Consider the following 16,340-nt stretch of genomic DNA (forward strand, 5'->3'; position numbering starts at 1 on the left):
AAAAGAAGACACTGATCAAGGCCTGTCAATGCCTGTGCTAAAATACGATAGCCAGAGCTCTCGGCTAAGCACAATGTAGTTTACGTTTTACTGTGTGTGTAATCCTATGCACTGTCTCGCTATCCAGAGCTATAAACCTTATATGGCGGGGGCTAGTTCCTTATGGGAGCGGCGAGACACATGATACTAATTGCAGAGGTAAGGTATGCGACATACTCCTCTTAGTTTACTTTCGTGCTTATGTACGTGTTTTGTCTAAATACGAAGACTAATTGGTAAATGTTAAGGATTTATCAGTGTTAAAAACAGTCTGCGTATTGGTGTTGTATTGTAAACGTGTTTCGTTGCTCATCCTGTTTGTGTGAAACTTTAACTGAAGTTCATTCCACTCCATCGTTGGCTGGCTGATACAGCAACCAGTTTCCATGGTGATATTATAGATAAAACAGTACCGGCTGCATTTATTTTTATTTAAAAATAAGGCGTTTCGCCGTCTTTAGGCCTCATACATAATCTGTTGATGTCTAACCATGGCGAAACGAGATATTTTTAAATAAAAATAATTTTGCAACCATGACGATTTTATTTTTAATAAGTTAACTGAAGTGGTTCGCGTATGAATCAAATGGTTCAAATGGCTCTGAGCACTATGGGACTCAACTGCTGTGGTCATCAGTCCCCTAGAACTTAGAACTACTTAAACCTAACTAACCTAAGGACATCACACACATCCATGCCCGAGGCAGGATTCGAACCTGCGACCGTAGCGTATGAATCCACGAGTGCTTAAACGTTCGCCCCCTAGTTTAGTGGTCAGCGACTCTGACTGTCATGCGACGGGACCGGGTTCGACTCCCGACTGGGTGGGCGACTTCATCCGCTCGGGGACCAGGTGGTGTGCTGTCCTCATCGTCATCTCATCATCGTCGACACGCAAATAGCCCAATGTGACGTCAAGTGAAAATACTTGCAACTCGGCGGCCTAACTTCCACAAATGGGGAGTCCCGGCCATACGATCATCTCATTTCTGTGTTTAAATAGGGAAGGGAGGGGGGGGGGGGGCTGATCACCTGACCAGTACGAACTCTGAAAGGCCTGGGGACGTGTCGAGAGAGCACTTGCCTCCACCCCACAATCTGTGTCTTCACACGTTGTAAGGTGTCAGGCAAATCCAACAACTTCCATGAAAACCGTGACGTGACAGCAGTTAACCAAAGTAATACGATCAACGAGTGAGCAAATGGAATACCACAGACTAACACAAGAAAGCGTAAATGCATGTCGTACCTTCCCACCATGAGACCGACGCACTTCTGAGGGGAGAAACGAGAACAGAAGCCGAGAGCAGAACCGTGTTAAGCTAGAAGGCCCTACGATAAGGGACGGACTGGACACCCACGTCGCCAGCCTACCTCTAAGACTACCACCCACACATTCTAGCGTGAGACTTTTTCGCGTCTCTGTTACGTCAAGGAGCACCCCCCAGCCCATGTTAAAAGCTAGAGCCCTCCAGAAAAACAGTATATATCTTACGATAACACAAAAAGGGCCACTACCACCGGCAGGTTTTAGTGTGAGACTTTTTCGCGTCTCTGTTACGTCAAGGACCACCCCCCAGCCCATGTTAAAAGATAGAGCCCTACAGAAGAACAGTATAGATCTCACGATAACGCTAAAAGGACCACACCAGCTGCAGGTTTTAGCGTGAGACTTTTTCGCGTCTCTGTTACTTTGCAAACTTTAAAAACAGTGCCCCACCACGAAAAGTATAACGTTTCTCATTGGCTAGACAGAATTTTTGTAGGCGGAGCTTAAGGTTAACATTGAGACCCTGATTGGTCAGATCAAAACACAGCCAGATAGTTTTTTTAAACCAACTTCGGTAAATTGTAGTAAGGAGAAGTTAGAGAGGAGTTGCTTCCGAGATGCCGAGGTGAGCGGAGCTGTGCTGCCCGGCCGCTGCCCTGACGCTGCCTAAACACCGACAAGGTAATGAACGCACACGATGCCGCATTTTTGAGCGCATAAGGCTTCACTTATAACTGCAGAAGTCTCATCTGTTATACCCCCTTTTTTGCGTAATACTAGTGTCGATCGTCAATTAAAGCTCATGGTGTTCACATTTGCCACTTGAAGTAAAAATCTGAAACGCGATGATTTCTCTGTTATATAATTATTGAGAAGCCACATCAGCCACTGTAATATACGACAAGTTAGATAAGTTATTAAAGATAATTGAGGGTCACTGTAGACCATTTTGGTAGTTTTCTCTTTTGTGAAACTTAATTTAAACCTGGATTATAGATGTGATATGGCATAGGTCATCCTTCGATCCATTGTAGAACTTGGAAACCCATTCAGGGAATATCCGTTCACATTTTTGTTGAACGCAGTTGGTTTTTACCATCCTGTATTAAAACATTTCCTTTTATCATTAGTGCAATTTATAAACGATGTTTTGTGAGTAGAATAAAATTGCCAATGCTAAACTTAACTGCTTTTTCGATGTTATTTTACCAGCTAACTAAAAATATGAAAGCCTTGAACCCCTTCCACTAAATTTAGTTAGTATTGAGATTCTTTTACAGGGAATGCAGTGGAGCTGACGCTGAGATAATTTAGTATTTGGTTATATCATCGCTAGTCTCACTGAACTCTTCCGAATTCTACATGTCATGTGTGGTCTGGCGTCTCCTTACCAGCAATAGGTCCCAGGTTTAAACTAGTCAATTCCCTAAAAGATACACTCAGAGCGTCGTTGCGCGAAAGTGGTAGGGAGACACGATATAGAACAAACAGTCACCATCATGAATGATTAGAACGTTACTGAATAACCGCCTCAGCAGGTTAACAGTATCGTTACTGGAAGGGGACACAAAACATGCCGTAATATTTAACTGCAGTAAACTTTCATGAATTCGGAATTCGTAGTAATTCGGACTTTTTTCTATCACGAAGTGAAACACCGCATTATTGAACCGGACATCATTCACACCAAGCTGATTCATTGTAAAATGTTAATCACATCCCCTCCCTTCTCATTCGCTTCAGTCGTGGCTGATAATGAGCGACGTATGTTTCCCTGTTGGTCACAAGAGTACAATAAAGTAAAAAACCTGCTCGATTCCACTGATGAAGCCCACAAGACGAGATTTGTTAAAATTCCCTCTCTGCCACCGCTTAACAGTGTACGAGGTCCGTTCAAAACATTCCGGAACTTCGTCCACAAAATTTTTCTTAGCTTACCTTTTACATATTCTTCATGGTCTCCTTAAAAATAACCTCCTCAAAAATTGGTGCACTGCTCCCAACAACTTTTCCACTTCCGGGAGCAATCTTGGTACGCCCCTTGCTGGTTCGTGCGAATTTCTTTTACCTCGTCTATCGTTGCAAATCTTCGAGCTTCAAAGTGGTTTACACGACTGCAAATAAAAAAATAAGTCCGCAGGGACCAACTCTGGAGAGTACGGAGGATGAGGCAGCACAATAATTTCATTTTTTGTACAATAATCACGCACCAACAGTGATGAGCGTGTGATGCAAGAGCCATGAATTGTCTCGCCGCGTTTCTGGTCGTTTCCTTCTCACAGCATGTCACCACATAATCCAACTGATATGTTACATTCGTCTGCTATCCCTCGGACCGTCAGTCTTCGATTGGCGCGCACAATTTCATTGTTTTTCCTGACATGAGTGTCGTCGATAGAAGTCGAAGGGCGTCATGAAAGAGAGTCATTTTTAAATCGTGGGAATCATTCGTAGCACCGAGTACTGCTTAAGCACTCATCACGGTAGGCTTCCTGCATCATTTGGTGTGTCTTTGTAATGGCTTTCTCGAGTTTCATGCAAAATTTAGTACATACGCGTTGCTCCTTGCTCCTCGAATTCTAGCGCCTAGAAACTGGCAAACTGTGCGACGCAACGTTGTACTGAATACAGCACTGAACAATATCAGACATTCAACAATGGAACTGCCAGAAGTTACACATTAAACACAGTCGTTTGCATGGATGCCAGCTGCATTTCGCTCCAACACACCATTGGCGCTAAATTACGGATGTTCCGGAATTTTTTGAACAGACCTCGTATTGAAATGTCATTCAGTAACCAAGATGATTGCTGACAAATGTGCGTCCATATTCCTGAATGCATAACGCTATGCACCTTCTAAACGACCTATGGACGAGATGCAAGGTCGCCGGTGTCACGGACCAACAAGCTTCCGCGATGCGCCGCTTGAAGTCATCTTGGGCTGTGGGTTCTTTAGATAACCCCACAAAAAGAACTCTGCTGACGTTAAATCGGGCCACCGTGCGGAACATTCCTCGGGTCCACTGCGCCACAAAAAATGATTCAAATGGCTCTGAGCACTATGCGACTTAACTTCTGAGGTCATCAGTCGCCTAGAACTTAGCACTAATTAAACCTAACTAACCTAAGGACATCACACACATCCATGCCCGAGGCAGGATTCGAACCTGCGACCATAGTGGTCGCTCGGTTCCAGACTGTAGCACCTAGAACCGCACGGCCCACTGCGCCACAACCATATTCCATGGAACCTGTTCAGTTCTTGCACAAATCACACTCAGAATGGGCTGGGTGACCATCGTGGTCCATTCACATACGGCCTCTATTGCCTAGACGGATATTTTTAAGGAGAGCATCTAACCTGTGAGCGTACCTGCGAAGCAGTGTGGACGTGTGAGTTCATCACCAGGGATTCCACACCAGACATTAATGGACCACCTCGATTGACGATCGATAGAACGTACTCATCTAGGATTTTCTGTGGCTCAGTAATACATGTTATGATAGTTCGCTGCACCATAATTTGCGAATTTGGATTCAACATTTTTAAGGCGTCCAGAGTATAATTACGCACGGCCCTTTCGCAGACAGTAACTCTACGATTGAAATCATTCCCATTCAGATCCTGTGTCACTGACAGATGGTAATGTTGAAAACTGGGACCTAGCATTATAGGCCACACAGATGCTAAAGGCTGATACCAGTGATTGTAGAAAAGTCTCGTAAGCTGACATGAGGATTGTGGTGAACTGCAGCTAAAACAAACATCTCTATCTCCTCACAGTTTGCTGCTCTTTGTCTATTACTGCCGCGTCTTCTCAGACTAGTTTTTTTCCCCAAGGCCCTCATTCAGCAAGTAAGAACATAATGGCTGCCGGAGCTCTTCTTCCACCATCTCATGGTATACGCCATGGCTGCATCATTGATATCGTGTCGGCATTTGCCAAGCATCAGCAACATGCCAGTGCACTCGTTGGATGTGAATGCCATGCTTATTACACACGCCACTATCCGCGGCACACTGAATTCCGTTTGTAGGTGCGTTCCGACTTGCCGTATATACGGCGTTGTAAGACGATATTCAGCATTCTGTAACCGAACATGATATCTAACAGTGCATTGAAGAAGCTTATCGCTCCGTAACAACGGCAAAGTCACATCTCGTCCACAGGTCGTCCAGAAGACGCATTGCGTTGTGCAGTCAGGAATATGGGCGGCACACATTTGAACTCCTCACTTAAGGGGACGTTTACTATCTTTTGGTTCAAAAAATCGATTCTTTTAAATTAAATTTTTGGACCCACAAAAGTGTTTAGAATCCACCCCTGAAACGGTTTTTGCAAATACGGAACGGAAACGTCTGTTATTTGCGGTTGAACAAAAAAATGCACATGCCTGAAATCGGCCTTTTCCACGCACCAGTTTTTTGCTTTCGGAGGACGAGTTATTGTACCGTTGCTTGGGAGCAAACACACAAAATTCAAAAGAAAATTTGAACGCGTGTGTTTGGAAGTTATCCCCCAAGCATTTGCGTTCTGGTGCGAAGACAGTGGAGATTGCGACTTTCCTGGCAGTGAGCAGCTTCAACGAAGGGTATTCAGCAATTCTGAGACCATGGCAACGATGGACGTCACCCTGGGGCTCTATTCGCCGCAGTTCGCCAAGCATTCGGACGACCACCGAATTCAAGACGCCGAAAACCGCTTGTCACCGGCCGTACGAGCGGCTCTGGAGCAGCGCAGGACGGTCCAGGTCGAGCACAACGCCCTCTGTGAGGAAGAGGAAGGACTTGTTTATGGACCCGGAACAGCAGATTGAACGTACGTTGCATAAAATTGCATTCATATGTAGTCAAAACTTCAAACGCGTTTTTCTCGAAATGATTTTTTTTTAAATCGCTCTGTACGGTAACTTCAAATCTCTTGAACCGATTGGCATGATTCTTTGTTTCCGACGAAGCTAACTACATTGTCTAGGAGTTGTACCACTTTTATTCCGATCCATCAACCGTAAATATTTTGACTTGGCCGACGAAGTCGGAAAATCGATAAAAAAAACCTATTTTTTCCAATGGCCGCCATTTTGTTTCCTATGGTCCGAATAACTTAAGCGAGGTACAACTCCTAAAGAATCTTATATACTTCGCTAACGTCAACTCAATTTTGATTTCAGACGAGCCGGCTGACCTGTGACATACCATGCGTACATTGAAATTTTGTTTCGTTCCGGTGGCACGTCTGCCTTTGCTCTTCAACATTTCGGGTCGAAAAAATTCCAGTTTGACCGCAGCTCGTGGTCGTGCGTAGCGTTCTCGCTTCCCGCGCCCGATCCCGAGTTCGATTCCCGGCGGGGTCATGGATTTTCTCTGCCTCGTGATGACTGGGTGTTGTGTGGTGTCCTTAGGTTAGTTAGGTGTAAATAGTTCTAAGTTCTAGGGGACTGATGACCATAGATGTTAAGTCCCATAGTGCTCAGAGCCAAATTCCAGTTTGTAGAGGAAATATCAATAACCATTTTGACCAAATTTGACATTGATATCCATAACACATCCCGAGAAAAAAATTCTCAAATAACATGCTTTTTTCGGGCCAAAGCTAGCAAACCGTGCCTTAAGTCAACATACCGCCACCAGAACATCCATCTGCACACAGCCAACCAAGTATTATGTACAGCGTATTGCATCCACGCCTCACGCACGGAAGGCTTCTAGCTCCTATACTAAACGTGATAGAAACGTGGTTAAAATGGATGTGCACACAATTGGTATAAATACATCAGCTACGTGACAGAAAAAACTAATGTTCGAATGAAAAATTGTATCACGTTACTTAACCCTCTGCAAAATAAGTCAATAAACAATGTTCATAGCCTCGCAGAAAGTGTAATGCTTTTCATGTGAACTTATCTCAATAAATATTCCTCTTACCTATTATTTTGTAAGCCTCAGAGGCGTAAACTTTATCTGAACCACCCTGTATATCCAATCGCTAAGTTTCGAAGTTGAAATAAGAATGCCGGCCGCGGTGGTCTAGCGGTTCTAGGCGCGCAGTCCGGAACCGCGCGACTGCTACGGTCGCAGGTTCGAATCCTGCCATGGGCATGGATGTGTGTGATGTCCTTAGGTTAGTTAGGTTTAAGCAGTTCTAAGTTCTAGGGGACTGATGACCACAGTAGTTAAGTCCCATAGTGCTCAGCGCCATTTGAACCATTTGAAATAAGAATGCTTGACAAAAACAAAAAACAAAAAAAAAAGCCAGCCCTTCTGTCAGAGTGTTGTGACAGAGTTTGAACCTGCTAAGTCGACTTGTTACGACATTACGAGAAATTGCAATGAAACTTCGTACTTCATGGTAATATAAGATGAATCAGACGGAAAACGAAAAATTCGCTCAGGTTGAAAACATCGTTTCACACAGCTCTGTGATAACTTCTTGATGCGGAAACGCAGGGGGCTCATCAAGGGCGGCAGCGGGGAGAGAGGAGTCCCCTTTCCACTCAACCGAATGCGAGAAACACAACCGGGAACGTTGATGAAGATGATGATCACCTGATCTGAAGCTGGTTGCATCATCTGACTACCCGGAAGAGAATCCGCAGTAACCTGTTGCTCCATCGTATCAGATTGAGGAATGGATCGCATTTCCCTAGAAAACTGTAAAGGCAGAATAGCAGACGATCTCTACGTTAAATTGTCGAAAGTCACCGGAACAGACTTCCTACGGATGGTGGAGAGAACGCAGATGCAACACTCATTTCAATATCAACAGAAGCAGCCTCGTCATTCCTGTCGAGACAAGAACGATAATTATCTTCAGTATCGAAAGCAACACCACTGCAAGAAGCACCCTCCTCGACCACCTTCTCAGAGAGACGAGATAGGGGAGGGGTGACATCAAAATCTTCACCACCCACCATCTGAGACCGCCGGCGTTAAAATTGTGCTACCGGTGCCAGCATCTCAGCGGCAACAGGCTCCGCATTTGAAAGTGCCCGTAGCGACAGAAAGTCGCGCTGAGTGGGGGGCGATGTCTCCCCAACGTCCTCTAAGACTGGAGAACTACTGATAGCAGATTGCGAAGACACTGATTGAGCTAATGTCAACGGTCAACGTTTGTCATAGCATGACTTTAAAACCGTGAAACGAAGGACAATAGGATTTGAAGTGGCCACTTCCATGGCAAAGGAAGCAGATTCCTTCTTGCCCTGCATACGTAACATGAATCCGGTAGTCAAAAAATGGTTCAAATGGCTCTGAGCACTATGGGGCTTGACTTCTAAGGTCATCAGTCTCCTAGAACTTAGAACTACTTAAACCTAACTAACCTAAGGACATCACACACATCCATGCCCGAGGCGGAGTGCTCGTGCACTCCGGCTGGCCGTAGCCAAAAACAGTCAAGTACGAAGGAACATACATTTCTATGGTTCAGATAACACTGTATCACTGCAAGTGGTGTTTAGCAGACTGACGTTCCCGCCGGATATCCCGAACGACTCCATAAGAAAGCAATGCCGCCTTAAGAAATGAATCGTCCACTTCGGGTGGTAGATTGTAAACTATAATCGGAATGTACTCGATCGCCGCATTTGCAAGAAGGACTGGGCTAACGGAAGCATCACGATGTGTAAATAGCACCTGAGAACCGACCGACCCAAGAGAGAACCCGGTGTACTTGCAAGGAATCGTGAACCCTCACAATAAATGCATAACAATCTGAATCAAAATAAGCAGTATGTATCTGAACAGACGTAACTCGAATTGTGAATTTCTACAGAGCCCGTTTGCACATGACGCTTCCGCGCTGAGAGTTTCCGACTGAAGCTCGCCGCCAACCACAAGCACGGCCCAATCAACAATATCCGCCCCGCTGCCAAGGAGATGGACTTCCGCGTCGCGATAAGTAGCGGCCACAGGCAGGAATGGGCTTCATGTCTGGCGTTGGCGTACGGCAGTTCTAATACGGATCTCCAGGATTGCTGCGAGACTTCGTCTACAAGTGGAGTCGCCTATTGTAAGTAGGCTGTTTAGGTTTTTTTATTGGTAACGCCGCCGCCACGCAGCGCTCTGTATGAAAATCACTGGCTGTGCCGTGTGCAGTCTGTGGCTGGTTTGCATTGTTGTCTGCCATTGTAGTGTTGGGTAGCGGCAGCTGGATGCTAACAGCGCGTAGCGTTGCGCAGTTGGAGGTGAGCCGCCAGCAGTGGTGGATGTGGGGAGAGAGATGGCGGAGTTTTGAAATTTGTAAGAATGGATGTCATGAACTGATATATATATTATGACTATTAAGGTAAATACATTGTTTGTTCTCTATTAAAATCTTTCATTTGCGAACTATGCCTATCAGTAGTTAGTGCCTTCCATAGTTTGAATCTTTTATTTAGCTGGCAGTAGTGGCGCTCGCTGTATTGCAGTGGTTTGAGTAACGAAGATTTTTGTGAGGTAAGTGATTTGTAAAACGTATAGGTTAATTTAGTCAGGGCCATTCTTTTGTAGGGATTTTTGAAAGTCAGATTGCGTTGCGCTAAAAATATTGTGTCAGTTTAAGTACAATCATGTGTAATTTTTCTATGGGGACGTTTCATATGGCGACCCTGCCAGGATACCTCAATGGAATCTTCTGATTTTTTTCTTATAGTTTGTGTAATTAGTGTAGCTTTTGTTTATTGCTAGCGCGTAATCATAGAGAGAATTTCCTTTGTAGTTGCAGTCTTTCATTGTTGTACAGTAAAATAGTTGTGGCATGCATGTAGTTTTGCACCAAGTATTTCGCAGCTGCGCTTGCAATTAACTATATATTATTTTCAGTGCTATGTTTATGTGTTTTCCTATTTTTGCTCTTTAAATTGTGCTTTTCTGTGTTATCGTGTGAAATATTGTGACAATAATGGCGTGTGAAAAACGTAACACTAGGCTCCAAAGCAAACTGAGAAATAATAGTGTCGACGAGCGTAGCTTACCAGCACCACTGTGTAATGAATTAACAGACATTCTAAGTAGTAATTTGGTAACTATGCATAGGGAAATGGAGCGGGCGTCAGGTAGTGAACAGGGAAGCATTATCGATCGATCGGTCGGCAACAGCTCGCCTCAGGAATCGGGAATGACAGGACACAATTTTGCAAATACTGCAGATTCAGGTTTTGGGTCCTCACCGTTTTCTAAAATAAGTCAAGACACATTTTCTTCTTGTCAAAATGTGAATGTTGCCTGTGCAACTTCACTGCCGAAAAGCACTAAGGAACATGTTTCAGACACCAGTGCACTGTTATTACAGTTAATGCAACAAATGGGTCAAAGGCTACATAAGTTAGACACAATGGAACCAAATCTTCAAAAGTTAGACGCAATGGAACAAAATCAAAGACAAACACAGCAAATGTTAGACTCAGTGGAACATACGCTTGAACAAACACGTGAAGATTTAACTACTGAATTACATAAAATCGACTCGAAATGTCAAAAAGTCTGTAATGACGTAAAAACACAAATTTGTGACCATTTGCAACCTATTCTTTCGCGGCATGAAAATGCATTACAGAATCACGAAGCAGCAATAAAAGAACTGCAAACTATTGTTCATGAAAATCATGAGACCATGCAAGCTAAAATTGACTCAGTTGCATATACCGATTCGGTTACACAACTTGCAAAAACTCAAGAAAACTTAAAGGACACAGTAGATACTCTGAAAATTGGTTGAGAAAGACACATGGAGGAAATTAGTTCATTATAAGAGAAATTAGTTGAACTTTTGGATCAGCTAAATAATTTATCTATGAAGGTAGATGATAATCTGAATGACACAAAACCGGTAGTCTTTAATGACACAGAAGAGTTCGAACAAATTAGGAAATTCAAACAAAATTAGAATCAAATTAATACGCAACACCAAAGAGAAATACGGGAAGTACAAGATCAGCTGACACAGGTAATACAAGAATTACGTATTTCAGAGGACACTCGCACTCCAATACGGGAAGAGGGACATAAAAATACGGAACTGCCACAAAATAATAACACAGGGCACTTGGGAGATTATGAAAGAAATTGGCAAGGTACACCGAATTTTGAGATGGAACCGCCGAAACGACGTAACAATGACCGACATGCGACTCGCCGACATGATGATTTTGACTATAAGCTGTTCATTACTACACGTAAATTCAAAACATTTAAGAATTCTGGCAACGACATTCATCCATAAGCGTGGCTTCATCAATTCTCTCATTGTTTTCCTCCCAACTGGTCATTAGAACACAGATTAGAATTTATCTGTGGCTACTTGGAGGATGAACCAGCTGTAAGAATGTGATCGGTCATTCACGATTGCCACAGTGAAGGAGAATTTTATCATGCCTTCCTCTCAGCATATTGGTCTCAAGCTACACAAGACCGAGTAAAACATAGCATCATTATGATGAAACATTTCGAACAATCTGAATTTTCAAGTCTTGTGAAATATTTTGAAGACATGTTGCACAAGAATCAGTACCTGTCAAACCCATACAGCCCCTCAGAACTCATCTGCATTTGCTTAAGTAAATTACCTGAACATTTACGACATATTATTTTGGCAGGACGTTGCAAAGACGACATTGAAGCTTTTCAGGGACTGTTACAAGAACTCTAAATTGATATTGACAATCGCGGAACGCAAAAACAGAAGCACAACAATTACAGGTCACATCCTTCACAATTCCGCGATGACAGAAATAATACACGAGAAGGCTATTCTTACAAGGCAAATCGTGACCAAAACAGACACCACCCTTATGACAACCACTGGAAGAGTAATAATATTTACAGAGAAAGATCGCATTTCCGTAGTAACGAATATGCCAGAAATAACCATAGAAACAGACAATATGGGAACTAAAACAATTATTATCAAGGGAGACAGAATAACTTCAGACGCAACGGTCCAGCGCGCAGTTGGGATTCAGGGAGAAATTCACCACGTAACCGACAAGAAAGAAACTACAGGAACTACCGACATGACGACAGACGATATAATCATAACGACAGACCCGAATTTCATCAGAACTGGCGAGATTCAAACAGAGCACGGTACTCTCGACAAGGAGAATTTGTGGCAGTTAGGTCTCCTAATCCCAATAACGACGCGCGCCAACAAAGAGACAGACAATGACTCGCACCGCAGGCAGCCGCGTGCGCCGGCTGGCTCAGAGAAAAATAACATAGACGCTAACCTTAGCAAAATTCCAGTGTTCCTTACCGACGTAACCACATGATAAGTGCTTTTCAGTTGACAGTCTGCGTACTAGGAAGAGTAAAGGTTTACACCACATTTTACATGTAAAACCGTTTATTAAGAGATAATCTGCTTTTTAACTTCGTCTTTGCCATAAAACATTTCACTTCACATTTCTAGTATGCTTTGTCACACTGAGAAACTGTTAACATGCAACAATGTTTGAAGGTAAATATCCTGTCTAGAACCTAGGGAACATTTTTAAATAGAAATTACGAATGCATAGTTATAGTGAACATACGACACAGTGTTGTTGTTTGTACATTCTTGCTTGTTAGTTGCACGACTACCTAACGACTATAAGGCTTACATACTTAGAACATATACTGTTGAGATTTTAATGCAACATTTTGGTTTAGTTGAAAAGACATTCTTTATTTGAAGTACTTTCTGTGACATTAAAAATGACTTAGTATTTGGTTTATTTGACAGCTACACGATTAATCACGACACTATTAATGTGTGACACAATCTACATTGCGCTTTCGCGGTGTATCTGTTTTATATCTGCACAGTTTTTCTGAATTCTTCTGGAAAGGAAAACATGTTCTAGTAGTAACTTTGTGGTACAGCTACAATGAGACAGCCTTTTCTGTAGCACAACAATACGTTACAGTACAGTACTTACTTCATCACGGCAACAAGCGTAGTAACTACGATATCTATATGCAAAGCATTTCAAATGGTTCAAATGGCTCTGAGCACTATGGGACTTAACTACTCTGGTCGTCAGTCCTCTAGAACTTAGAACTACTTAAACCTAACTAACCTAAGGACATCACACACAGCCATGCCCGAGGCAGAATTCGAACCTGCGACAGTAGCAGTCGCGCGGTTTCGGACTGCGCGCCTAGAACCGCTAGACCACCGCGGCCGGCGCAAAGCATTTCACTTTTGTTTATCATGAGGTAAGTACAATGACTTCTGCAAAACTTAGCTTTCGGAGGACAATAACTACGACACTTCCACAGAGATTGTCTTACAGCAAGACGCACATTTAGCACTACAGGACACGCATTTGAGTGATTAAGTTTCTACTTAAACCATTTATTTTTCAACATATTTGAATTACAAAGAAAGTTTTCCGTGATACATTTCATTCCATTGCTGTAATCTGTAACACCTGAGGATATAATTACATTAATCCTCAGGGGGGTACACACTTACTTTGTGTACCATGTGTATGGCAAGCACAAGGAGCCCTAGCTAATATGGTATTTGCTTATACAACTTTAAACATCGGTGCCATATTTCTCTAACACATTAATTACACAACTATCTGATCATTTAACTGGGAGAGACAAACATTTATTTTACTACATTAGTGACAGATGTTTACGTAATTACACAGTTGGATAACTTCACACTTACGAAATTGTATTTTGTCTGTACTTTGTGAACTGTTCATATTTTTCCAGAACCATTGTGATACTATGAGAGCTTTGAATGATGTATTTGGTATGGGATCACGATTTTTAAAGTACGTTTGAGGTAGATGACACTTTCGACATGAGCAAAGAATTTTTTTAGGTTTTGAAATTATTGGAAGAAGCTACGACGATTTTGAGATTTGGCTGAGGTTTTATGATGTTATGATGACGAAGTGTATTATGCTGTTGCGGTATGTTTATGATCAATAAGCTGATGTTGTATGAGGAATTTTATTATGCTACGTATTTATTATGATGAAATATTGAAGAAGTGTCTACGAATATGTATATGTATAATAAGGTACGGAATAATGAGTAGTGGTTAGGGACTCTGGTTTGTGAAAAAGGTTGTTGGAAACCAAGAATCGTACTTTAAGAGTTATGAAATGTATGTACATGCGTGAATGTTTTACAATGCTGGCGAAAATTTTTTGGACACTATTATATTTAAATGATTTTATTTCTACAGATTTGTAACGCAAATTCTTGACCTGTGAATTTTTTTTATATGAGACTGCCACTGTAGCGGAAACTGGTGTCGTAAATATCTCGATAAGACAGTTAAGTGACCATCTGCACCTAATGCGTCGTGGGCACCCAGCTGCGCGACAACCACCTGACAAAAGAAAGCCATTAGTGTGTGCCTTTCAGAGGCACAGGTGGAGAGAAAAAAAAGAGGCCATTATCCTCGCTATTGACATTCCTTTGTAGAATGCATCGTAAATACGACACCCTCAAACTTGAAAACATGATTACGCTGTAGAGTTCTTAATTTATGATATTTACTAAAATGCCTAACGAAACGATGAGAAACATTTCACGGCTATTGTCTTGCTAGTTGAAAGATTGTTTACTGCACTATGAAACGCCATATGGCTAGTGAATGACGTTTCACGCCTTGCTTTGCCTATTTTGTTTAATATCCAGTTTCTAGCTGCACTGCATCATTGGTTAAAATAAAATTTTATAGATGTACTAATATAAATATTTTATGCCTACAGATCCAGTAAAAAAAATTATGATCTACTTCCAAGAAAACGAGGGAGCATAAATAGACATTTCCCTTCACAGGAATTGCAAAAATAATTTTTTTACGATTTGGTAACTTATCTGCTAGCATATGTTCTCGTGATGCATCACTCTAGTGTTAAGATGTGACATAGTTATTAAACATTTTTATTGTAATATTTTTTCTGCTTCAGCTTTGTCATGTTTAGGTATAAGTTATTACATTTATTGCTGCTTGCTTTGCTTACTTGCATTTTTTATTGTCATTGCTGTTTGTGTTAATTGTTTTGTGCTGCTGCATTGCGCCGTCCCTTAGTTTAGTATCTGAGCTCAGTAGGTTTAAGTTAGCTTAAGAGGGGGTAGACTATATAAGAAACTAACTATGATGAATTGGAAGAAAAGCATTGAGAAGCTATAAGAAAATGGTTTGGCCAAAAAAGTAGTGTACAGTGAAGAAAAACTATTTTTGAAAGAGGATGTGAACAGAATACAGAAAGCATGCTTGGATAGATTTTTTTTTTTTTTTTTTTTTTTTTTTTTTTTTTTTTTTTGGGGCTGGAGCAAATGTTGAAATAAGAGGGATATCTGTGGAATGAAGTTTTGGGTTGGACTGCAGTACCAAATGCTACCCTGAAAACAAACCCTGTCCTTTCCTTGTGTTATCCCACTATGTGTTTGTGTACCCTTGTGTATTTATGTTCTTCCTGTCTTTATATGTTCATCTGATAAGACATAAGTTGTAGAATTTTCTAATACTCAGCTACATTCACTATGATGAGGAATACTGTTATCCTAAAATATAATTTGCATTAATAATATGTCGTTTTCGTTGTAAATATGTTTAGACATTATTTATTCTGTTTTGTTCTAATGCTCATGTGTGAAGTTGATGTTTCAAAAGTGATTCTGATCTTTTATGTATGTACTTATGTCATAATTTTTGTAAAACGCTGATGTGCATGTTTATTTCTATTCTTTTTTAAAGCCTGTTTTACTACAAAAGTTATCTGTACTATTATGTTCTTTAATGATATATTTTGTACCTTTGTTATTGTATTCTCATGTTATAAAATTGTAATTGACACCAGTTCATCAAATTAAGTAACTTGTAAGTTACATTTCACTGCACACGTTCTGTTGGTCATAGTATATGGACAATATGTGTGAAATAGGGACTGATAGTGTTTACACGTGTGTTAATAATTCAGCAAGGGACTGGATAACAGCATTGCTGGATCTAAGGACATTTCAAACAAATTCTTTGTGAGTGGACAAGTGGTGGTTTATGGACTTGCTATATTCTCCGCAAGACTCTTC

Source organism: Schistocerca gregaria, chromosome 1 (assembly GCF_023897955.1).
Source record: "Schistocerca gregaria isolate iqSchGreg1 chromosome 1, iqSchGreg1.2, whole genome shotgun sequence".
In the NCBI taxonomy this organism is placed as follows: domain Eukaryota; kingdom Metazoa; phylum Arthropoda; class Insecta; order Orthoptera; family Acrididae; genus Schistocerca; species Schistocerca gregaria.